Here is a 24865-nt window from a genome sequence, read left to right as displayed (position 1 = left end):
GGGGAAAGTGGAGGGTCTTGCCTGCCAGTAGCAGGAGGAGTGTGTTGAGTTAATTCAGGAGCAGGGCTGCACAATGCATATTTCCTCTGGGGCATGTGGTGGTAGAGGGCAGGATGAGCGGAGTGTCGGAGGTAAGGAGGGAGGAAGAGAGGGATGGGGGTGTGAATTGAAGTGAAGTGAAGGAGGGAGAGAAAAAAAGGGGGATGGCAAAAAATGAAGGAGGAGATGGTGAAGGAGAGGAGTAGCTTTTTTTTTTGTCCTCGCAGACACCCCCCCGACCCCAAATTTTTTTTTTTTTTTTTTTTTCCAAAATGTCAGTCAGGCTGTGTATGGGCTGTCCTCCAAACGCACACGGACACATACACAAACACGCATTCCAAACAGAAATCAATCGTCAGGCAAACTTTGTCACCCGCAGCCTGCCCTTTGAACCCCTCCGCACACCTCGACACACACACACACAGTACCGAAAAAACAAAACAAAACACTCATATTTTGCACGCAAACTACACATTTGCCTCGTATCTTGTAATCTACGCCAGCCATCGCACCGCTGTAACAGTTCTTTAAAAAAGTTTGACTGAACAGAAAGCGACCGAAATGACTTGTAAACATTTTTTCCCGAAAGCGCGAGACAAATCATCCCTCCCTTCTCCCCAAAAGGTGCCCTCTCTCACCAGCGTGTCCAGCGTGGTTTTCCTCCCAGCTGTGTGGAGATCAGGTGTTGGAGTGTGTCAGTTCCAAAGCAGCCCCTCCTCTCTCTCTCTCTTCCTCTTTCTCCTTCCCTCTCTTTCTCTGTACTGCTTTCTTTCTTCGGGCCCCTTCTCGCCCTCAGAGATGCCTGTCCTGTGTCTTCAGACTAACTCCAGCTAGCGCTGTGTCAGTGTGCATGTGCGTGCAGCCGTGAGTACATGTGTGTTGTTGTGAGGTAGAGCATGTGTGTGTCGGGCCGCAGCGCGTCTGAGTTAACTGCTCCTCTCTTCTTGCTGGCACTCAATGACACGGCTCTCTCTCTCCTCCACTGATCTGCTTTCCCACTGAGAGGGAGAGAGAGGGAGAGAGAGAGCAGGAGGGGAAAGGGTTGTCCCTGTCTTATTACCAGCTCTCCATGCCTGATGCTTCTCCACTCCAGACCTCAGTGGGATTGAGCCACTCTCTAATACATGCTCTCTCTCTCTCTCTCTCTCTCTCTCTCGGCACACACACACACACACACACACACACACACGCAGAACTGGCCCATCCACACAACTATTCCAAGCAAATAATGCATTTGTCAATACAATTGGACAAGCTCCAACTTCTATAATAACCTCAATGCTAAACGAAAAGATGTTCGCGAGCGTTTCAATTGTTTTATTTTTCTTTATTTTGTTCTCACTCTAGGCTGGTAGCTAATTCGCAAACAGCGTCCTGCAAAAAAAAATGCCATTTAAAAGTATTTTTTTTTATTTATTGCTCACGCGCATCTTCACGTCAACTTTCACGATGTGCGGAAATAAAGCTGAACGTGTCATAAATCCAGGTATTTTGATTTTATTACAAACTCTGATTCCTTTGTCTGTTTTTTTTTCTCCCCTAGTATTAAACAGCTCTAGCTAATGGTTCTATGTAATCAGTCCACGCCCCCCCCACCCCAGCTTCCCCCGTGCACACACACACACACACACACACACACACACACACACACACTGTCTTGTGGAGTAGTGCGGCAGAGCACATAATCATACATACTCTCTCCCACTCACAAACACACACACATACACACACGGGGAAACCTCGAGTGGATGCTTTCAGATTTTAATTAAGAAAAAAATGAGGAAGAGGCTCCATTTTTGCCAAATTGGTCCCCGCAGCAGACAGTCTCACAAAGGTGGGGAAGAAAAAGAAAGCCCTAACATATGCACTTACAATAAGTGGCAGCATCTCTCCCTCATTGTACATGCCAAAACATTTTACATGAGAAATGTGTTGTGTAATGAAGCTATTTTTTGTTATTATTGCGTGTTTTTCCACCCGTACATTTTTCCTCCAGCACTTCCCCTCACGTCAGCTGTTAAAATTATAGTCTTTGACAATGCAAGCGTGTCTGAGGAAGATGTCACCGTGATCTCCCTTCTATGAGACAGAAAGAAAGGGAATTAACTTTTCTCCTTTTCACTGCATTAAATGGCTTCTCGTATGTAGAAAGCCACTTGAAATTTTGTGGCAATTTGAAGGAGACAGCTGTTACTGTCTGTTAAAAGCCTCTGTACAGCACTAATGACAGCTCTGGCTAACCTTTACCTGAGTAATCTGCACAGCATTTTGTCTGATCAAATCTAGTGTCTTCTTCTTCTTTTTTTAGATTAAATGAAAAAAGGCACAAGAAATGGTGGCAGCTGCAATGAGAACTTAATATGCCGTTTTGTTTCATTTTCTCACCTCTTCTGCCTCTCTCTCTCTCTCTCTCTCTCTCTCTCTCTCTTCTCTCTCTTTCAAGTGCACCCTCTGCAGAAACCAAAGACGCAATGACCACACGTCTTTACAAGCAAATGGACACTAATGAGAGAGATGCTTAGGAGCCTATTGTCACACATTTGTCCCCTCAATTTCACCTGTCCTCGCAGACTATTTCTCGTCCAGTTCTAAAAAGCAGCGTTGTTTCTGATATTAACACACATTAAGCAATAATGTGTAGTAACCGTGAAAAAAAAAAATTCCTCCAGTTATATCATCCATAACTCTTAAATGCAATGAAATTGTTTCTTTATTTAGCCTCTATGGTCACATCTCCCATCTGGATTTCTCTCCCCCTCTTCAGCTCTCTCTTGAACACACCGGTCTCTTGATTTTTCAAGTGCTACTGAGTGTTTGGAGTCAAGCCGGCGGCTCAGCTTCTGACCCCCCCCTCCCTGATTAATTGTTGTTATTTGTGATTCGTTTGAGAGGCTATCCCTTTCCTTTTTTCGCTTGCCATCTCCGTTTTTTTTTTTTTTTTTTTCTTTCAGTTTGTCCGGTCCTCGTTCTCTCTCTTGGGGGCGAGGGTGAGCTCAGATCCTGTCAGTGGCAGCAGCAGCAGCAGCAGTCAAGGAAAGCAGAGAGCCACAGTAATGGACTCCTTTATTAAAACTATTATTCTGCAAGACTTCAAATTCCCCCCAGACTAGGGCCATGTCGAAGCTGATATAATTAACTAGAGGCTCAGCTACGGATCAATTACCAGACAAGCAAGTGATAGCCAAATCAATGAAAGATCATCAGCCACATTATCTGTGTTGCAACTCATTAGAGTAAAAGAGAAGAGAGCATGCTGGGAGTCCTGGGGCTGTGGCACTGCGGCAGCACAGAGGGCATTGACTTTTTCTTAGTGACCCATGTCTGTTTTAGTGTTGGGTCTATAACACTTTTGCAGATGTCTTAGAAGCTGTCTTTTTTTTTTTCCCCCTCAATGTACCTTTGCATGATTTTAAGAAACTAAGAAGTGGTGAAAAGCGAATGTGATGTCTATTTGCAAATGACTTGACATTGATAATAAACTTTGCCTCCGCTGAGGGAAAGCTGGTAAACAGACGAGAGAGAGAGGAGGGGGGGGGATCGTTATCTGACAAGTGAATGGCAAAGTGAACCCTAATTAATTATTCATGAGGTGACATGATGATTTTTGTTCCTGTAGAGGATGGTACTAGTAAGATCAAGGTCACGGGGTTGATACTCTGGGAATGCAAGTCACTTCAGAAAAAAAAAAAATGCATGAATGCAATGATTTTAGAGCACAGTGTTTTATATACTATTTTAAATGTCAGATTTAATTTTAAATAAGTAAATTTGGCTATTTTGTTTTTAGGTGCGGTATGTTATATGTTAAAACTTCAAATTCAAATTATACATTTTTCTCGATAACTATTACAAACAGATGTCATCAATAATTTAGTTTTCTGACAAAATGCAGTATTTAATTCTGTATTGCGTAGGGAAAAAAAACCCCTTAGAAATAAAATCACGAGAAAAAATAAAGGTAGATAGGTAAATCAATAAGGCAGTAGGAAGTAAGTATGCTTCTGAGCTGAGTGATTCTAATCTCTCCCCTCCACAATGATGCTCACCTAATGCTGAGATAAGGTTTTCTTTAGGCTCGAAAAAATCCTCGCGTCGCTGATCCCTTCTCAAAATGAGGGTTCTCTTTCGGAAACAATCGTCATAATTCCATTTTCTCATCTCATTTTTCATCCGCGGTGGAAAAGTGCTAACTCATTTACAACTCGCAACTCATTTAATATGGTGCGGTTAACCTGTTAAATAAACAATTCCCCCTCCCCCCCGTCGTACACACGTACTCTGAACACAAGTGAATGAACGAGCGGGATATTAGTGTGCTCTTCATGTGACTTGAAGACAGCGTGTCGATCAGATGGCAGCCGGATAGAACTGTCACTGTTCTGTTCTGCTGGAAGATGCAAAGGACCACAAGACATCATATGACACCATGCATAAACAACCTTTCACTTGTCTAGAGAACGAGAGAGAAAGTGAAGGTCCCCTGAACTCAAGAGTCACACATGATCCAAATGCCACTGATAGTGCGGTCTTTCAGCATTTCATTGTGACCAGCCAGAGAAAAGGACTTAAGAGAGAATTTAAAAAAAAAGAAAGACATTTTCTTGTTGGCCTACTTTAAAGCCAGATTTAGTAGCCTAACTTTTCTTGGTTCACTCATAGGGCATGTGTATGTAACATTTATGAACAGACAATAAAAACAAACCTTCCTCACTTCTACTCTTGGTTCACGAGGGCTGCTGATTCTGAGTGTCAGTGTTTTACTCATTCGCTCCATCACACAATTATCATAATTACTGTTGCCCTCTTTGTTCCACATTACCTCTGGGACAAAGGTAAGAAACAATGCTTGAACAACGCTCTGACTTTCTTGCCCTGTGACCCCATCTGACAGCCTCTCCAGACTCAACAACTTGCAGACTACGATTCCGTTCGTAAACCCGTCTACAACTTTCTACAAAACACAATTTAAGAAATGGCAGCTGATCCCCAATGTCACAGCTTACAGAACAGAGATTAGACCAGGATTCGGAATAAAATTATGTTTACGCAGGAAAGGCAGCCTTGAAACAAATGACCGCCTTGATTAACAAGTGACCTTTCGAGCTTCAAAATAAAAGCTAAATATGGAAATAGTATACTCGCATATTATTTTGACTATTTCTGTAATATAAAGATATGGCAGACGTATGAATCGTATGCTATTCTGAACCCGACGTGTATCTTATTATTTTCTTTTGTTGCACTTGACGATGTTGAGGAAAATGTGAATGTTCTAATTACAAGCGCACACACAAATACTCATTTTATTGATAAAATACATTGCAAAACGTCTACATTGCTATTGGTGAGACGCAGAATAATGTACTTGTGCTGTATTGTATCATATTTACTATTACAGTACTATTACTACTACTACAGTACATGATCTATTCTGACTTTCCATTAACTGTTCATTTTAAATAGATAGATAGATAGACAGATAGATAGATAGATAGACAGACAGATAGACAGATAGATAGATAGAGAGATAGATAGATAGATAGATAGATAGATAGATAGATAGATAGATAGATAGATAGATAGATAGATAGATAGATAGATAGATAGATAGATAGATAGATAGATAGATAGATAGGTACTGCGGTTAAGTAATCTAATATACTCTGGTAAATAAACATCCACACTGACTCACAAACACTCCAGAATTTCCATTCATTACCTGAGAATTCACAGTACAGTGTTGAAAACTTTGAAAAGGAAGCAACCGGAGACAGAGAGAGAGATAGTGACACAAATTGTGAAGCTTTCCTATTCTGCATATAAGAATCACTGGTGCATGTCCCTGGAGCTCCTGATTAGGTTTACTCACTCACACGCCTGTCATCAATTACTCCTCTTTGACACATGGACCAGTCCACTTCATGGTGCACACAGGGGGTTTCCCACACTGAGAATGGTGTAGCCCTCACAGATAAATGGAAAGTGGGGGGGGGGCAATGAACACCATCTTAAATTAAATGACTTGCTGTGACGCATGCCGTACTGTCTATAGCACATCCAACCCCGTCCTCCCTACACGCTTTTGATAATGTTGCAATGTAATGACCTCATGAGGGACGATCCAGAAAGCTGTCTGCCATCTGATTCCAATGCCCGAGCTCCGAGAGGAAGCAAAAACATGTGTGTCCTATTAGCCAGGGGACATTTATTGATGGCGCAAGCTGTCGTAGAACATGAATGTTAACAATCAGGAAACAAGGGCCTGCACGCAGTACAGTACTGATGAGCACAAGTCTGCAATGAATCACATCTGAAAACGAGGCAGAGTCGCTACGTTATCCTGAGAAAGAAATACAAAAAAGAATTATTCAATATTTCAATATTTCCATAACACTACATGCAAGTGCTCAGTGACCGTGAGGAGAACCTTTCAATCCTTGAAATATAAAATAAATGATGCCAAAGCACCTCTTTATTTCTTTTAGCTTTTGTAGTTTACTACCTTGCAATACATTGTTTCCATTGTTTTTTTCCCTTCCATAAAACCTTTCTCTCGGCCGCACACACACACGCACTTTTGGCCCATTTGTACCTTCCCCCCGTCTTGTCCTTATTCCCTCTTGTTCCAGAGACAGGACCGTAGAGCAGCAGCGGAGACCACAGTCCCTTTCACCCAGAGACATGACTGAATAATTTAGCCACTCTTTACTCTTCTCCTGCCTGCCACCCATTAAAACTGTTAGCCTCTTGAATGCACCCGCCACCCTGTTTTTTCATCCCGCAGTGCCATAAGACCTTCTCGCTTTGCTCTGGCCTTTTAAAACGCTGTGATGAGTGTGTATGTGTGTAGAGTAGCCGCTTGAGTGGCTCTCTGTCATGGCAGTAAATAAATAAATAAGCAGGTGTGTATAAATGTGTAAATAGGGCTGGCCACAGAGCTGACAACTGAGAGAGAGCCACCATGCTGCATCATGACAAGACGAGAGAGAAGCGTATCTCTAGGGTACTGTCCACTTCATGTCTTTCACTCCTCTCTTTCTCGCTCTCTTTCTCAGGCGTGCAGTGACCGGACTCGCTCTCACTTACAGAAGCTCTAGATTTTGATTAGGCTCAGTCCAGGACTGGTCACACCGCGGCTTTTTGGTGTTAATTCAGAGGGCGCCCCAGAAAGAGTGATGAGCTATTTTACCACCACTTTCTGCCAGTGTTTCTGCCTCTTGAGAAAACCCTGTGCACTCTTGTTCTTTATTTTCTTGTTTTCTGCTTTTCCTCCACTGATCTTCACATTTTCCTCCGGATCATCACATATCCTTTACATTTATCTTAATGGCATTTTTTATTGCATTGCATTTATTAAATATGCCTCTTTGTTTATGCAAGTATGTTTTTTTATTCTGAAAAAGTGCAGTGAACGTACTTTAACAAATGAAGCAAAAGGCACATTTGAGTGTGTATATATCAGGGGTGTAAAATACATAAGTAATTTTACTTGATTTTAGTAATTGAGTATTATTTTGGGGCATTTATACATTATGCAATTGAAAGGTAACATTTTAGAATAGGAAACACATATTCACTGTTAAATAGAAATTTTCCGTCAACAAATTCTTAATAATTCCTTCTGCTTATTTAAAGTAAGGTAGTTGTTGAGTTTAGGAATTGGATAGGATTGAATGTAGAATATGGTCATGTAGAATAAGGCATTAATATGTGCTTAATTACACTTAATTACAATAAATGCATATATCTTCTAGTAATTTTTAATAGTTTAATAGCTTACAAACAAACTAACAAAAAAGCTGTCTATGTATGTCGGCCAAATGCACAGAATTCAAATACAATTCATGTTTTGATCTGGATTACTTTTTTTATGAAATATTACAAATCTCCATAACGTGCCAAAATGAGCGCTGTATGTTAAATGAATGACTAATCACCTTCTTTCCAAGAAGTCGATGAGCTGTTTTATAATGATATAATGAGTAGCATTTAACTCTCAATGAATTACTTCTTTAATCTAAATAACTACATCATTCCCTCAATTAATCTAATTATTTGTAAATAATTATATATCAATATTTGTGGAGAAAAAACTCTAAATGCCCCAATGAATGAAACAGACAGGAGTGTTAAAGAGACAACACGAAAAGTGTTTTTCTGGCCTCTGCATCACATCTGGCTCTTTAAAGGGACAGTCCACCCTAAAATTAAAATTCTCTCACGATTTACTCACACTCATGTTTTCCCAGATATTTATGACTTGTTTCCATATAACTTGTAGTCAGTATAATCAAAGTGTGCAGGACCACTTTAAAAACCAAAAAAATAGTATTTTTCTTACACATGCTTATTATTTTACTCATCTATTGTGTATCATTTACTGCATAGTTCCTTTGCAAGTCCTGTACAATTGCGATATTTTGCATATATAATTATTATATAATTGCATGAGTGTGTAAAGGATTGTGTGTATTATTATTATGCTTATTCAGTTTACTAAATTAAAACAAGTTATACCAACAGTTGAGGTTATGTGTTTTTTTGTTAATGTCAATTGACTGCATAAGGAAAGTAAATGTTAAAATAAAGTGGTGTTTTATAACATTTTTATAACCTAGTTATAAAAACCTTTATAATCTTTTTTTTGTTTGTTTGTTTGTTTCAGTGACATTGAGCTTTATACTTAAATAACATACATAATAACACATAATAAAGCAAGCAGCTACCATGCTATGGATATACCCGCTACCGTCTTTTGGCTGTGTTTGTACTATATATGTTGAAACTAATTACACATAACACCAATTTCTTTAGGGGGTATATTGGTTGTTCCTTTTGCTTGTAATTCCTATAAACCTTCACTTTTGAAGGCTTTTTTTCTCAAAACATATTTGAATATAAATGCATTTTAATTCTACTTCCTTACATTGCAATTAAAATGGCATAATTTGGCCATTCCCACACAAGAAATCATAATCATACTTTAGACTTTACGGTGTCAATCATGGTTTTGTCTTAGGGTCACTACCGTTTCCAACACATATGCTATTACTTTGGAAAAGTCTGGGAAAAAAAGCATACATTTGCGGAAAAAAAGCACGCTGACCTGCCTGTCCTGAGGAACTCTTTAGGAAACAGGCAAGCGATAGTCCAAATAGTCAAGCAAATGTTACATAAGAAAAAGTTGTAAAATGTTATATAAGAAACTTTTTATAGCACATAAAAAAATCGACTTTTAATATTCATCCTGAAAAGTCTTTTTTTTCTCGTTTAAAATGACAGTTATATAAATCGATTAGATTTTTTTTTTAAATCTAAATTGTTAAGTTCCTTCTAGAAATGCCTTCACCTCAGACTCTCAGCCAACGTATTGCAAACCTGTGATATTACAATGCTGTCATCCGTCCTCACACGACTCGTATTGAAGTATCGAGCGAATGTCTATTTGTATCTTTGTAATATCTTTGCTGCATGTTTCATCTTATTAAAAGAGTAATTATTGTGTGTAAGGCTATCCATTCCACATCCATATCCATTGACTGCAATTGATTAAAGATAGACACACTACAAAAATTCCAGCTACATTTCTTTCTCTCTTTCTCTCTTTCTCTCTCTCCCCTTTGGGAAGACACTTCTCCTTTTTCCAGTTCTGGCCAATTTGGATGGGTCCCAGCCAGAGACAGATTACACAAAATAGCATATCAAACATAATCAATCTTCAACCCCTGGAAGCCATCACTCTCACTATGAATAATTACTGTTGTGTGTTGCCAGAGCCAAAATGTTGCCACCACTGTTTTTAGTCCAGGCTGCCATTAACTTTGAGGATAGTATCAAGATGTATTTTTCAAAAAAGTTTCGAAACCTTTTTTCGCATGCTTTTCCTGTCTCACTTGTGTTTTGTTTCCCCTCTCTCTCTCTCTCTCTCTCTCTCTCTCTCTCTGTCTCTCAATTTGGACATGTAAAAGAGGAGGAGAGAGGACAGTGCCTTCTTCCAGCTATTAACTTCTCTCTCTGCAGGTTTCCACCTCATTCGGACAGGAAGACTGCACAAGTCATCATTAACCCCAAGTGCTGTTATTTGTGCTTCAGCCAACACATTTTCTGCCAACCAGAATGTGTGGCTATGCAGCCAAAGCCTTTTTGCCTCCAGACTGCACTGTCAAACACTCTAAAGGAAATGTGCACCATTGTGTCTGGACAGCATAGTAAAAGAGACGGGAATGGAAGGAAGAAAAGAGTCGAGTACACCGAAGAAAGAAGGAGGCAGAGAAATCTTTAGATGAGCGAGCAGCACATTGGAGTGGGTTGCTGTGGAAATGAGGCAGCAGTAGGAGGCTCCAGGAGCGGATGGCTGTCTTATCTGCTGGCAGCTGAGTGATGTGCACCTAAAGTCAGAGTGGTGGGAGCAGAGAGACTCCTAACACTACAGCGTTCTACTAAAGATAGTGGAGATGGGCGCACCACATTAAATCACTTCAGATGGTGAGGGAGAGCGCCTGCAGGTCTATGAGCAAACAAATCTCAAATCTCAAGCCTCTTCTCAAAATATGCCACCTTTCATACATCTGTATCCTTAGCCTGGGTCTGTGAACTCATGGAATCCGTAACACTTTGGGAGGAGCATGCTTTCATAACCACAAAGATATGCCCTTTACTCTTCCTTACTAATACTGAATTGAATTTTAGTTAGTTGAGCAATGGGTTTTTAATTTCTCTGTGATATGCTTGAGGATGCTTACAATGACAAGGTTCCTAGGGAATGTGATGATGATGATGATGATAATTTATCAAAGTGAAAAGATAACAGCCCTTGTTTTGTCATATTTGTGCATATGTTAGTGCTACCATCGCTCCAGCTTATTTGAAATAGAAGAAAACTCTATAATGTGACAGTAACCCCCAAGTTGTACTTATTCCATATCCTTGAAATACGAGAGAGTATCTTGTTAAAACGCTATATATTTTGAAATATATATTTTATAAAACTAAATGCGGCTTATGACAAACAAGACTTGCAATTCAATTTGAGAGACATGACATTTATTTAAAAATAAATCAATTAAGAAATCGCTGCGTATTTGAACATCTGAATTGTAAAGATATCAGTTACATGATCGTGAATTATCAGCAGTTGTACAAAAACGTAAAACAAGGACTGTATGCAGCAGACACAGAAAAAGGAGCAGGCTGAATTATTGTTTCTTAAAGAAGCCTAGAGACCTAGACAGCTCGTATGCAGGCACACACCTACAGGGAACGTGAAGCTGACGTCACACAGACTTCTGGGAAACTGCCGCTCTATTGAGTTCGGGACAGTATTTAGATTTTCTGTCACGACATGAAAAATGTCACCATTGTATATGATTAATGCTGCATTAAGAATCACAAAATTAACTCATTCTGAGAGAAAACCGGACTGTGCAGTATGTTTTTTTTTTCTCTGTGTAAAAACACCAAGGGAACCTGGTCACAGAGATGACGAGAAGACGCTGTTAATACTGTGAAATGTGAACGCAACACACTTAATATATATTAAAAGACCACATTCTGTGCAAACCTTACTAATAAAGCATACCATGTGCAGAAAATCTGACAAACCTAAACTATGAACTTCGCTGTCTGTCTTTATGCATAAGCATTTTCTTCATTACGGTTTCCTAAAGAGAGTACATTTTTTATTCGCGTAATTAGTTGTTAATATTCTGTGCTCATCTGCAATGCTTTTTTTAGCACATTAAACCAGCATTTTAAAATGCTACAAAACTGTTCATAAGCTTCCAGCTAGTTCATTGTAGTTTTCATCTGTTGAAACAAATATCAGCTGCCCGTCTTCTGAACGTCACCTACAACCTCTGATTTGTGGCTGAGGAACAATTCATATTTACAATGACAATTTTAATTTGTCATTAAAATGTTTTCACCAAAGAAAGCGGATCGACAAACGTGAGCTTGTTGAAGAATCTACCACATGACGGCTGAAGCGTGCGACACTGTTTTTTAATGCTAATCAGATCAACACTGTAAACTAAATTCTACAAAACTTAAGAGAAACAAATCTTTTATCATGCCGTACGATGAAGAATGTTTAACGTCAAGGCAAACCAGAACATGAGCAGTCATCCGTATTAATTTAAGCATTTGCATCAGAGTCTGATTCTCCCAGAATGCACCGCGGCGTGACGTAGCTTCACATTCTCTATAGGATGTGTTTTACTCCGTTCTTGTCTAGACGTGTTTCACCCTGAAGCTTGCTGCGTCACTATGAGCAGTTCTGTAAAAGTCTACAGCTGCCTTGGATTTGTTCACATTCCTCTGCAGCTAGGTATGATCAACAGCGTCACCTGTCTTAATGAATCAGAAAAGGTTTTCAGCTGCATGCAGTAATGTATTATGTGTAAGAACACAATGGTTTTTAATATAATTATAAACACGTTGGTTCACCTTTAGAGTAGATGTTGGTACATGTGCAAAAGATAGGCCGTATTACAAATATTTTTGACTGACCCTTTTCTACATTAAAGATGCATAAAAGATTTCAGCTCATATTTTTTTACATTCACTGCAGTGGAGCTGCTTTCTTGAACAAGGTTCTCAGTCGGCTGGTTGTTGAAGAAAAGAAAAGCATATCTATTTAACGTAACAAAATATGCCAGTATACTTGAATTTACGTGAATAACTGTTAAAAGTTATTTACATGTTCTCGGCTATATTAGACGTGTGTCTACATCTGAGAATATTACTGTAATTACATTTTATTATGTTTGCTTCCTTTTTTTTGTCTTCATCCAAAAAAGAAAGAAAGAAAATCAGATGGGCTACAAAAATGAAATATGAAATCTATAGGACCATCATTCCCAGCAGAAGTATATGCATATAAATTATATTAATAATAATAAAAATAATTGTGACAATAAGGATCAATGCAAGGTTCATAAATTAACACTGGTTAACAATATTAGTTAACATGAACTAAGAATTATTAGTCTCGGTTAATGCTAATTTCAGCATTTACTAACGCGATATTAAAATCACAATTTGTGTTCGTTAACATTAGTTATTGCAATAAATGATTGTATTTTTATGAACTAATGTTAACAAGATGAATAAATACTGTAATAAATGTATTGTTCACGACAGCTTATTGTAAAGTGTTATCATAATAATAATTATTATTATTATTATTATCTTCTTTGCATTGTAAGCCTGTGTTGATGCAGGCTATAGTTGTATAAAGGCTCAGTTGTTCGCAGCAACCGATTTCCAAGTTGGTCGTACCGTTGCGACTGTTTTCTGTTTAATAATCAAAGCAGCATTCACGTGCGTCAATGTGCACCGTTGATCCAAGGGGGTTTAGGGCTTCTCTCACGCTTACACACTTTCGCCCAGCGGTGTGGGGTTTGGGATCGAGGCATCAGTATTTTAATTGCCTCGCTTCTCATGCGAGAAGAGTTCAGAGTCTGCTTTGCCTGGAGGGTGGCTGGCCATCGCTCTCTCCCCGGCCTCCTCAGCACGCACACGGGGAGTAGCATTAGTCTAATTAGCAGTGGTATTTTTGTGGCTTGTTTTCTTAAATTTGAAATGTGTGATCTGAATTAAATATGCCTCAGTATTTGTTCCTAATAAAAAAGAAAAAAAGAAAAAACACACAGAGGAACAGAAACACTAACCTTACCCTCTTAGTCCTCATACGAAAGTAATTTAGCCTTCCAGAGAACTGTGTGCATTCTTTTCTGGGACCACTTCTCTCAGTGGGTGTCTGTGGGCCCTCAGTGCCAGTAATTGCTTCCATACCTCCGGAGAGAGCTGTGCGCTGTGGCCCTACCCTGTGCTCCAACACGTGGGATGCTTTCATCACATCCCTACTCAGACTCCCACCAACACACACACACACACACACACACACACACAGCGCTACTCCACCTTCCACTACAGCTCTCTGACTCAATTTCACTACACTTACACCCCTTTTGATCCTTCCAGCACAAGCTTCCCAATCGCCACTCTCCGCAAGACACTAGACGCTATTCAACATGCCCTGAAGTCATATAAGCAGGAAGTTCTTCTCGATCTGACATATTGCAAAACACAAAAGCCCAAAGCTGTGAGAATGTGCAGCTGAAACGACCGCCGATTGGATGGTGGTCTGGGGCTATAATGTCAGAGCTAACTGCTACCTCAAAGACAGTTTTTATTAAAATGATGTTTACAATATGCCTTTTTATGAGCCTCAGTTGTAGTAAAACAGCTCTTGTAAAGTGTGTTAAATCAGCACCGCTCAGTGGTGCTGATGTAAGAATATGAATCTTTGAGAAACTTCATGCGAACTATTGCAGTGCTTCGGCTTGGTTTCTCACTGCGCTAACTGATTGACATAGGTGGCATGTCATAACAAACAGCAAGCGCACATGTTAAGAAGTACACACACAGCCCGCTGAAATGAAGAGACCGCGGTTACACGCTACAGTTTGTCTGCGTGTGTTTGTGGCAGAGGTGTGGTCTGCCAGAGCTAGAACAATGGAGGGATGCTATGCAGACAAGAAATGATTACAGGAAAGAGAGAGAGTGCAAAGACGGTTAGTATTATAACAGCACTCCCTCAGCCAGTGAATGTGGAATGGCGATATAACCAAGGCTCGGAGGAGGAATCAACCCTACCTTACGTTGTTACGAATCTCCAAAAACATGCCAATTCAACTGCAGATTCCGGCTGAAATAAATTCAGGGTTTTTTTACGGAAGATGCTGAATTATTATTTTCTTTTAACTTATGTATTTTACGACCTCAGAAGATATTTACCATAGTTCACGATCTTTACGTATTTGTATAAGTCTGTATCTCCAAAAGCATAGTGACCGTGTTTGTTGCAGTAGCTCGGTACCTCATATAGGGATTTGTCATGAGTCACATCCCATTGGCATTCATGTTTTCGGCAGATGCTTTGGTCCCTCCCGCTTTATATTAGGGATCTTAACTACTATGTACTCATATCAAAAATATTATTCATAATGTATTGCATTTTATGTACAACTACTACTAAGTTCTTACTAGGTAATTACACTTTATTAAAATAAAGTGTTATGGAAAACAACTATAGGACATTTTTTTGTGGTATGGGTAGGCATGTTAAGGGATGGGTCAACAGCTTAAATACAAATGTATTTAAAAAAATGTATGTATACTATAAGTGCATTATATTCAATTATTAATTAATGTTAAAACATTGACGTTAAGGCCACTTAATATGAAGTGGGACTGATGATTTTATCCAAAGCAACTTACATAACATTTAGGGTTTTATCAGTATTTATGGTTTGAACACATTTACATCAGTTCTCACTTTCCCTGGGAGTCACATCTGTGACCCTGACACTGCTAGCGCCATGCTTTACCTTTTGAGCTACAGCAAAGCAGTCTCATGAATCATGTGTCATGATAAAAGTGTTGCAGAAGCAAGCTATAATAGCACAGTTATTGGAGCGAATGTGCTTTTTATGTGAACTCTATCAGTTATGTTTCATGTATTGTACTTTATTTTTTAAAACCTTTCGGTGCCACTCATTGGTCATTTCATTTCCCAGCTTATGCAATATGGACAACAATAAACATAAAACGTTGCCGGTTTCGTGTTCATCCGAACATGCTTTTAGCAACACTTACTGCACCTTTCACTTTAAATCTGTCATCAAATGAAAATAGTGAGGTTTTTTTTGTTCTCTATACCTACATTGTCAGGATGAATGGATGGTTCTGCACCACCTTATTGCAATATAATTAGTTCAATTGATAATTTTATTGATTGATAACACTTCATTTACAGCAGTTCATCCATCAGGCATTGTAAACTAACAATGAACAACAACTTTAACCTTATTTATTATAACAGCGTCTATTTACACTAAGAGCAAATAGCCAACCTTGTTGACAGAGGCAATTTACACTGACTGGCTAGTCAACACTATTAAGAGAAAATAGTTTAACTCACTTTAACTCAATGTCACATCAAAAAAGCATTTTTCCATTTTGAATTAAAATGACAATTTAGACTCGATGCATTATTATTGCATACTTTTTTGTAATGTTCCACAGTACTCATGTGCAGGGAAGTGCCACTACTTGCAATAAGAAAATTTAGTACTATTTTAGTACATATTAGATAGTGTAAATAAAATATATAACTATTTGAGCTTATTGTAAATAGCATATCACTAAGTAAATACTGCTGTTTGCACTTAGTGTAAGTAGCATCTATTGCTATTTTCACTTAGTCTAAATGGCATTTTTTTTTTTTTGCAGTGCAGATAGCCACTGTCTTATTATAAAGATGCTACTGTCAATTTCTACATTAACATTTATATACCATTATATGTATTAGTTTATGTAGAAATAAAGAGTTTGTGGTTATCTAATGACACAGTATAGCTATTGAAATCTAATCGTAAAGTGCTACCACTTGAAACTAAATTTCATGTACTTACATCAAATAAACGTACAGTGTACTGTATTTACGTTGCTTTAAAAAACATGTTTGCAGCAAACATGAGGTGGGATACGAGTGGATTAGGAACAGGTTTGGTGGCATGGGTAGGTTTAGGGGTAGGTTAAGGTGTAGGGATGGATGAACAGGGTAATTATAAATGTAAACTAAATATAGGTAGTATATGTACAATGTCAAAACATGTATGTACACAATGAGTGCACTGTAGCAAATGATGAATCTAAATGTAAGTACATAGTAGTTAAGGTCACCTCATATAAAGAGGGATCATCATTTCTCTTGAGATATGTTATATACTGTATATTCAGTTCCTCAAATATCACGATGATTTCAGCTGTTTAACAATGGCATAAGTATACAGAGCTTCGTATACCGTAGATCTGTGGTAATGCTTCAAGGAGGCTTTTACTGAATTCAGAAGAGGATTAAAATATCCTAGGGTGAGTGTGAAACACCAGTGACCTGAGGTCGTGTGGAGCCAGGCTGTCTGTGACCGTTTGAGGACACCTTGCGCATCGGTCTCTGTTTAGAAGACAGGCATGCTGCTACTTTTATTGCGAGGTGACAAGGTGCTATTAGCTTCATGTGCGCCTCATCACACGCTGTCAACAGCACTCAGTGAACGCACCCCTCCTCTTCAACACCACCGCTGTGAGTCTCTGGGACAGTGACAGGAGGGCAAAAATGATTTGAGGAGAGGGGGAGCTATCATCACACCTTTTAACAGATTAACATGGTGACGCAAACCAGAACTGCTGCTGCTGGATAGGTAGCCTACGTGTTCTCGAGGCATTAAGCTCTGCTTCTCCTGCGGAAGATGCAAGTTTGAGTCTGGCTTGCTTCATTTCTCTAAAAAGCAATTCAGTTCAGTAATATTATTGATTTAACTGCACTATGCTGTCGGATGAAAACTGAATTTAATCTGAATTGAGCTAGATAATGCCACTAACTTTGCAGCTTTGACATTGTTACTGAACTCAATTGAGCTGAATAATGACTTCTCTAGAGCTGCTTATAGCTTAATTGAATTTGTTTGATAATTAATGGACTTTGCAACATTGACAGTTATTGAACTGAAATGAAACAACATTAAACTAAACTGAGCTGAATAAAGATACCATTATCTTCTGAAGAGTACTTTACAGCTTAAATCTAATTTGCTTTGTAACTGATGGAATTTATTTGGTAGAGCTTTGTTTTAATTCATCATGTCCACTCTACACTCAGAGAAGATACTCTTTTCAAAAGTCTTTGCATTTTATTTCATTTTCATCTTATTTGGAATGGAAATCGCTAACTATGTGTCAGCATAGCAGACCTCTAATCAGAAAATCAGAACTCTAATGCTTGTTATTTGCACCTTTGCTAATTAAAATATATAAAAGAACATACATTTGTGGCGATATATAAGCCTGGTTTCACAGACAGGGCTAAGGTTAGGCCAGGACACTGACACTGACAAAAATGATAAGCAAAGTATAAAAAATATCCAGAGTTTGCACGTTTTGAAAACATGTCATTTTGAAAATATAATTCGATTTTTACTAAATAACATATATTCCCTATCTATAAGCCCAATGTTCTCATATAATATATAACTGTTATGTTATGTCCTTGTTTGTGAAACCAGGGATTTAATATTATGTTATAATTAAATTTTATTACTCACATTGTAAAATACAATTTTGATCACATGATCTCTCCTCTTGTCTGCCCCGTTACAGAATACTTGGCCGCACAACGATGCAGAGACTTTTTTTGATGAACATTGGCCAGGTATGGACATTCCTAAGCTGCTATTAGTACTCGATCTGTATTATTATAATGCCCCGGACTGTTTGTTGATTGAGTTTTTTTGTGAGGGCATTCAACAAGCACTAATATCCAAGGTAATGAGGTAATGAGATTCCACGCTGAATTTGGGGACTATGCTTTGTTGTGTGCGGGTGTCGCAGAGGAGGAATGTAACACCGTATCTGTGACTGAAGTAGCAGATGCACCAGTTTGCACTCACAAGATGGCGGAAATCAGAACTTTGGTACCCCAGTCTGGTATCTAGCGTGAGGGCGGCTCCGCTGGTGTCCCAAACCCACTCACTCTATACTTCTTGTTTCTGAATTAATTTCCCTGTCTAAAGCGCTTTCCCATTGTGGGGCTTGCTTTATGTTGTGTTGCTGCATACACCACCCCAAAACTGTCTGAAATTGCAACGGTTATGATTACGTCTCCCAAGGCAGAGGTTGATGGTGCAGAACCTCTCGAGGTAGTGGCACATATTGCTCCGTTCCCTGAGGTGAGGGTACCAACCACAGTTTCTCCAGAGGTGGCAGCACTCCCACTTCCAGAGGTGGCAGAACCTCCCAAAGCAATGCTACCTCACTTCTTCATGTTACTGTCAAGCAGTCTACTATTGAACACTTAGTTTAGTGTTGATAACACTGTAGAACGTCCAGAGGTGTCAGTGGTGTCCACTCATCAGCCCTCATCCTGCCCTGTCACTGCTATACAGGCCATCTATGAATCCTTGTCCTCAAATCAATGATCTCCTGCCCTGTCCTGTCCTGGTCGAAGAGGCCATTAATGAGCTTTCGCCCAGCTCTGAACAAGCCTTGGAGGCTGATTGTAAACTGTCTATTTGTGTTAATGCTTCAACAAACCTTCTGTTTGTCTCATTTCCCCTAGTGAGTCTAATATTGAGCAACCTGTATGTCCTGTTCCCAACAAGAAACCTAAAGTCCTATTAATACAATTGTAATTCCAGAAACTATAGCACTAATTGTTTGTGCTGTTAACCCCGTCACTGCCACAGAGACCATTCATAACCTGTCTTCTTTTTTTATTTCCTTATGTGTATTTGATGAACTCCCTGTTTTACCAGTGACAATCCATGACCCTATTTATGTTCTGTTACTGATCTCACATTCCCAGCCTCGGATGTCACTCCCACACCACATTGACTCTTGCACCAAACCACTGTTGCATTTTACTCCGAACTTCAATTTCCATCATCCAGTGCACTGATGACACACACTCACCTGCATTCAATTACACACACACACCATAAATAGCAGATTCAACTTCTGTTCCATGCAGAGTATTGATCTGTGTTTAGTACTCCCATAGAGCTAGCTGCCTTACCATGCTCTGTGTTTTATGTACCCAGTAGTGTTTAGCATGTATCCCTCTCCTAGAGATGGCTACTTATGTAAGTCATTCCCTGTTTCCTAGTTTGTTTATAGTCTGTCCTTTATTAGATTCCTGTTACCTGGATTTACCCTTTGCCTACCATCTTGAGCACTGTTTGTACCCCGTTTGGATTATTGGCCTGCCCCTCTGGCTTACGTTTGCCGTGGACTGACCCTAGCTTGTTTTCTCGGAATGCTCTCTGGTTTCCTCCTACATACCTGTGTGCCATTGTCTTGAAAAATGTTTTCAAATAAAGCTTCGCAGTTGGATCCGCACGTCTCTGGTCTTGTCTGCCCCATTACAACATGCCCCTCCCCTAATGTTCATATAGCAGCTTTTTCTGAGTGATTTAACTGAGACACTCTGGTTAATCTGATCAAAGGACAGAATCGAAAATATTGTAGATTCTGTGAGGCATCATGACAGCCAAACCAACCTCACGAGAAAACATTACTGGTGGTGATTTATTTTTATGAATTTAGATGTTATTTGAAGAGGAATTCAATTTGTTGAGAAAAGTAAAGAAAAGAAGTTATGAAGGTTCATCCCTAATGATGGACAAAATGATCATATGAAAATGCACAAATGAGATCTTATAAATTAGCAACTAATTCGCCAAAAGTAAAATACTTGCAAATTGCCATGAGAGTGTGTTGGCAAAATGAATGAGTCTGCCAAAAGCATTTTTTATAGTTCACTAACAAAAATTTCAAATGGATTACGCAATCAACAGTAAACAGTTGTGTCCAATAGTATAATGAGCTTCATCTCTGGCCACTAAAGGGGGCATTGACTCTCCCTGCTTCTGACCATTGTGCTGTTATTTCTTTAATAATGGAAGAAAACAAGCTGGTGAAACCCCCGACTGTGATGAAACATCAAGACCACACAGATTTTATGAACAATAGCTTTCCTTTGATGTGTTTCAAAAAGATTTGGCTTTTCCTTTTTTATGCTATTTTATTTGGCAGACACGGAAAAGGTAAATGAGTTGCAGTGCATTTAATTCACCCAAAGCGACTGACAGTCCACTAAATGCAGTCTCCCTACTGAGAGCTTGGGTCTTGATCAAGGGCACTATAGTTACAGGGTTCTTTCAGTGACTCTCACATGTGCGTGAGCCACTGGCTACCACCTCTTTGGTTTGGTGTGGGCCATTTGTGATACTTCATATGTTTTTCTAACCAGAAATCAAAGGCAGTAATTAAGCATGTCTTATTCTGTCAAACCATATTTCCTGGTTTAATCCTTAAAAATATGTTCTTCATCAAATGCTGAAATCCGAGGGGAATCCCACTAATTATTCAGTTTGACTGAGGGCCTTAGACAAAGTCACACTTCTAACAGCATTTTAAAGTGTTAAAATCTCACACAGGATCAGTTATTAAAAGTTCATTTCATAGTGCGCCGCTTTGACTGTGGGTATGAGGAAAGGGAGAATGGAAAGAGGTAAAACTTTTACGACATGAGAACAGATGACTTTCTATTCGTGATACTCATTTTCACTCTGTGTGTGTTTTTGCGAAAATACATATACACCACTGAATGCGCTGTAGTAAACAAAGGCAAGAGAGAGGTCTTCAGCTGAACTGGCGTACTGTGATCAAATGAAGGAGAAGACTGTGTGTATAAACCAATCACAGAAAAGGAGCGAGACAGAAAGAAAGAGGAGATGACTAAACCAAACAAACTGCGGTTAGGAGAGATGGGAGTTTCAGATTTCCAGGGGTCTCTCTCTGGCTTGTGTGAGAGTGTGAGGGAGTCTACAATGCACATATATAAACAGACACGCACACACACTTTCACTTGCACGCATACACAAATAAGTAAACATAATCACACACAGCACGGGAGATTCCTCTCAGGAAACCCTAGTGTAAATACCAGTGCCATACTCTGTAACTCTTCAAAATGAATTCATGCAAATATAGTCAATGACGTGTAGTAATCATGGTAAACGGAGAGGAAAAAAAGGACTTTAGTTTCAGTACAAATATAACACATGTATTTATGCCTACGTATACGGTTTGAAAAAAATAATAAAAAGTTATAGCATTTCCTTTACACATTACATACACGTGACTGTGCACATTGTGATTATTGACAAAAATCAATAAAGTTATAAAAGATATTTTATTTGAGAGACGCCAGAAAGGTATTACATTATTTAGGTGTTTATATTATCATTTGCTAGGTTTTATTTTCACGTTTGCATGTATTTTTGTGAAGATAGCCTACATACACTCCAGTCAAGGTGCTCTACGTGCCATATGGCATTACTTTGACACAGCCACATCTGATAACACATCACTATTAACTGCAATATAGCAACACGCGTTGTTTGCACTCCTTTAAAATAACATGCATTGTGAAAAGTGATATAACAATGAACATGAACTAAATCGTAAGTCATTGTATGCAGTGCATGTGTATCCTCGACCCATTACTTTGCGTCCCAGTGGCTAAGACCCACTTCGCAACAGCCCAAGAAAATGATGGGCCCATAATAGAAAATAAATATTTCCTTTTTTGAAATCAGCATAATTAACCCAAGCAAGTTTAATGACTGATGCTGAGCGTTCATCTCATTGCTTACTAGCGTACTAATCTTGGTTTATCTTAGATAAAGTATGTAAGTGTTTGCGCCTCAGCACAATATTACAAAGAAAACACTGAGACACCCTTTTTAGTGCAAGCATCTGTAACAAAGCATTGCACTGAACCTGAGCTATGTTGTATAAATGTTTGATGTTGGAAACCCCCATTAGAAAAGCGTTGTCGTTGTAGTTAACCACTAGAGCTCCTACACAGAGGCAATTTATCTGACTTTTTTAAGCCAGTCTTCCAAGAAGTGGATGTAATAGCACTGGTAAAAGATGGAGCCAGACTAGCTCTAATGATTCATGGTTCCGAAATGACCCTTTGTGCTCTATAATACTGCTGAATTAGGCTGACAGCTCCACTAAAACAATTACCTGAGCAGAGCACTCACAGAGCCGCCTGCAGACGTTACTGTCCCTGTGAGGGGAGCAAGAGGGGTGTCACAGAACCATAGACAAGGAAGATTTTCTGTATCTGGGTGCATTTCCTCTCAAAATTAATATCACATTTATTTAGCTTTGTTTTTTAAGTGTGCTTGTTATTAATATTACTTTTTTTTCACATACTCTACCAGGCTATTCGTCTCTCTCTCTTTGGCTGTCTGTCTATGTATTTATCTATATCAGAATACACACACACACAATACACACAAGGAGCACAGTAAGTACACCTAAACACAATCATGTTCGATGTTTCCCGCTGCTTCAATGGCTCTGATGGAGGCCACTAATACGTAGACGACACACAAACATGTACTCCCGTACAACTCTCGCATTATAGGGCGAATGAGCCAGAGCCACAAATGTGTAACCTTTAATTTCAGTCTTTATCCCAAGGTAGACGGATCAGAGTAAATGGAAGAAGAGCAAGAGACTGAAAGAAAAACAGAATAAGTGAAACAGACAGACAGAAAAAGAAGTTGAAAAAAGTACAAACAGACCAGCATCTAGATGTGCGTGAACTCAGACCGACCAAGGATGCCTGATGTTTATAGGTTGTTGGAGTGCAAATATATGTTCCCTCTGAATCGAATGAGGACAAAAAGATAGTAATTATTGCTGAGGAGCCATTAGGGCCACTTCTTTAGCTGGCTGTGCTGCCATAGCTAACTAATGGACTAACAAGAGCAGCCACTGCTGTGCCGTCTCATGCTTTCCCACTCAGTCCCTGGGGTATTCGTGCATGTGTGTGTGTGTGTGTGTGTGTGTGTGTGTGTAGACGCATGTGTAGCACTGTCTAGCCTTTCAGAGTTGTTGACAAAATCACAGCGCTGGACGATTAGTTGGACTACATGAATAATAGTCCTTCCCTTCATTAGCTGTACGTGTGAGGGGGCTCGGTCAGCGGTAAATGACCATTGTCTATAGCTGCCCTTCTCTTTTCTACTCTCTCAATTGCTGCCCTCAGAACTTTTGTCTTTTTTCTTTCTCTTCTCACCTTAATGCTTACAGATGTCGTGTTTCTGTACCTTCTGTCGTTATTTACGGTGACAGAAATGCGTGTTCTGCATTCAGGTTGTGCAGACTTACAACCTTCCCGGGATAAGGAAGAGTGCCACATGTAAATAACAGAAGAAATATACACTCGTGTCCAGGACAAAAAAAGAAACCACAAACTAAAAATCACAGGATATAGTCATAACTTTATCATACAAACTATTTGGATCTCCCTTAGATGATCTATGAATGAACGGTATGAATGGAGTAGTTCACTGCATAATGCAAGTTTCCCATTAATTAAAATTAGGCTGTAGCCTAAACATTAACCAAAATGGTCCAAATCGCAAAATATGAAAAAATGCTAATTGTTAGCAATAAAATTAAATTGTAGTAATTTTCTAATGATCTTACATTTAAGTTCAGCCGTGTAATACCTAACACAGATAAGCAATGCACAATGTTACTTACTATAGCACTAATTGTTACTTTTTCATATATTCAATAGAAGCTTAATGCAAGGCCAAAATTTAAACAAGACTGCATTTCCTGACAGAATGCATGAAGCTTGATGTAAATCATTGTGCCCTTTTGAGTTGTTAAGCACATGAATGTGAATTAATAATCAGATTAAGTCGCTGTCCAAATTTATCTAAAATGCAGCCTGATAAATCACATGCCCATGCTTAATCACAAGTTAGCATCTCCAGTATTTTCGGCAGAAAGAACATGCCTTCGTGAAATGTCATGAGAATTAATGCTAACACGGAACGTGCAAAATGTTGTTAATGTGTCTTAACAGATTTCTAGGTCAGCATTTAGTAATAACACTAACCTAGCTTTCATTTGTCATTACAAAAGTCTCAGTGATGCCGCGAGTAAGACAAGGCAAGAAAAAAGGGAGACAAAAGTACACACTTTCTCCTCTGGGACTCATTTAAACATTACATAACTAGAGGCCCATTCACACTTGACCCTTATTAAACTCAGCCACTCAGCTCAGTTACTGTCAATTACAATAAACAACGATCATATTCCTTCACACACAAGCGCGCACTTTCATGCTTAGAGAGTTTCTATCTTCCACAGACACACACACGGCACA

At 39.1% G+C, this 24865-nt stretch overlaps 1 protein-coding gene across 3 annotated transcripts in view; it reads right to left on the bottom strand.

Annotated features, from left to right (window-relative positions):
* bnc2 (basonuclin 2) overlaps nt 1-24865 on the bottom strand; it is a 136966-nt gene that overhangs the window by 85132 nt on the left and 26969 nt on the right. Inside the window, exon 1 of one of the 3 annotated variants that reach the window (XM_043237433.1) lies at nt 678-1108. The exons of the other annotated variants lie outside the window; for them this stretch is intronic. The gene's annotated coding sequence lies outside the window, so the exon portion shown is untranslated. Of the gene's footprint in view, nt 1-677; nt 1109-24865 lie in introns of those variants that run through there. 3 annotated transcript variants of the gene reach the window in all.

The sequence above is a fragment of the Puntigrus tetrazona genome, chromosome 1 (genome assembly GCF_018831695.1).
Source record: "Puntigrus tetrazona isolate hp1 chromosome 1, ASM1883169v1, whole genome shotgun sequence".
Lineage (NCBI taxonomy): Eukaryota > Metazoa > Chordata > Actinopteri > Cypriniformes > Cyprinidae > Puntigrus > Puntigrus tetrazona.
The sequence above is the reverse complement of the archived record's forward strand: the minus strand, read 5'-3'. Positions and strand labels throughout refer to the sequence as shown.